Source organism: Coenobita brevimanus, chromosome 45, assembly GCF_032717465.1.
Source record: "Coenobita brevimanus isolate Jiangsu-jjx chromosome 45, ASM3271746v2, whole genome shotgun sequence".
NCBI classification, from domain to species: domain Eukaryota; kingdom Metazoa; phylum Arthropoda; class Malacostraca; order Decapoda; family Coenobitidae; genus Coenobita; species Coenobita brevimanus.
The window spans coordinates 28,072,649-28,074,942 of NC_136998.1; positions in this window are offsets into that span (position 1 = coordinate 28,072,649).

Here is a 2,294-nt window from a genome sequence, read left to right on the forward strand (position 1 = left end):
TTAAGGACGACCTTTCGTACCAAAAGGGCTAATAAAGGATGTATCTAGCCATTCCAGGTCGAAAAATTTCTCTTAATCTGAATGAAAACGTCTGATAATAGCAATGACACGAAAGGCGTTGTCGTTTGGAAGGTGTCAACATGCTGTACATAGAAATACAACTGGAGTTATGTTTGATGCATTTTCGTTGGCATGGGAGAATTCGTAGCACGTCTTCCTTAGCGATTAGGATTACATACTACACCTTAACTTTTACACCTCTATGACGCCATTTTAATTATATTCATGCTTTTTCCAGATGATTTTGATCGCCTTATGACTTCTCGAACTGTACGCAAGTAACCTTCCTGAACTTAATGATATCGTATGGTAGGGGCAAGAATATACAGGTAGAAAGCATTCAGACAGCGCTTATCTCCACCAACGCCAATATTAATGATTTACTGCTCCAGTTCCTCTTTCCTACCTCACAGTCATTTCATTCTACTGTCTTGGTCTGCCCTACCACATAGTATGACAGAGTGCATAATTATCTCCAACAACGCCACTAAAATTCATATATTACTTATTCCTGCACCCGGATCCGGATCCACTTCAAAATCTAATAAACACTTCCTTGACTCACTACCCGCCTATCCATTAGATTTCATTGACATCCAATTACAACTTTTTTATGCATCTTATACACAAACATACAGACTAGAGGAAATGCATAGCCTCCGTTCAACCTCATTGGCGGTTAAAAACTCATCACTGTTGAAGGGACTGATATCCTTGTGTGTGTGTGTGTGTGTGTGTGTGTGTGTGTGTGTGTGTGTGTGTGTGTGTGTGTGTGAGACCTATACAGTATATTTTTTATATATATACAATGCTTGTATTACTAACACATGTAAGGCTATTATGTTTTTTTTAATATTTTCTTACACCTTTCTCTCTGTGTTTCCTCCTCGTTCATTATTCTTAATTTCCCTTCCATGTTTCCGTTCTTTTTCTTCCCGATGTCGTTTCTTTCAATCCCCTTTTCACATAAATCCCCCTCAATTCTGTTTTTGTTCCCCTCCATTCAGTCCTTTATCTCAATCATGTTTCACTGTCTTTCATTTTTTGTTCTTCTCTTTTTCCCTTCCTGGCTTACATGTTCATAATTATTCATCTTTCTTACTTAGTGCTTTTAGTAACCTTTTCTGCACGTTTCCATTACTAAGTGAAAATTTGCTGTTCATGTAACATATCTTACGCTCCTTTTTTCTCTTAAGTTCATTCCCTCCCCTCTTTCTCTCTCTCTCTCTCTCACTTATTATCTATCTATCTGTCCATTCCATTTTTTTCTCTCTCTCTCTGCAACCCTCTTATATTTCTCGTTCCTCTCTTCTCCTCCTCTTCCTTACTTTCCCTTCCCTTCCCTTCCTCAATCTTCCCCTTCCCCTTGCACATCCCGTTCCTCCTACTGTTGCTCTTCCTTTTTTATCCCCTTCCTTCCCCTTTTCCGTTTACTCATCTTCCCACTTCTCTCCTTTCATTTTCCCTTCCTTCCTTCTTCCCATTTCCTTTCCCATTTCCTGTTTCTTTTCATTGCTTGTCGCCCGTCCCTTCCCTGTCTTCCTCTCCTCTCCTTTTCCTCTTCCGTTTACCCTTCCTCTTCTCTCACCCCTTCCCTATGATCTTCCCCTTCTCCTCCCGTCTTCACCATCCTTGCTGTTTGGTTTCCTGTGTAATCCTGTGTAATCCCCACTCGTTCCTCATTCTTACCTGCCTGTTCTTTCCTCATCTTCACCTTCCTCTTCTCTTTTCCCTCTCATGCATCTCCCTCTTCCTGTCATACACAATTTCCCTCTTTCCTCTCCTCTTCCCTCCCTTTCCTTCTCTCCTCATTATGCTCTGCTCCCTTCCATTCCCCCTCCCCTCCCCATCCCTCTCTCTCCACTACACTCTCCTCCCCTCCTTCTCCCTCCCGTCCCCTTCATATCACCCTCCTCTCTCTCCAACAACGTCTTGTGCTGATGCCAACTTAAAGACCAACAAAAAATTATTTAAGCAGGTGGCTACGAAAAGCCGCACCCATGTGGTCGTGTGTGTGTGTGTGTGTGTGTGTGTGTGTGTGTGTGTGTGTGTGTGTGTGTGTGTGTGTGTGTGTGTGTGTGTGTGTGTGTGTGTGTGTGTGTGTGTGTGTGTGTGTGTGTGTGTGTGTGTGTGTGTGTGTGTGTGTGTGTGTGTGTGTGTGTGTGTGTGTGTGAGTGTGTGTGTGTGTGTGTGTGTGTGTGTGTGTGTGTGTGTGTGTGTGTGTGTGTGTGTGT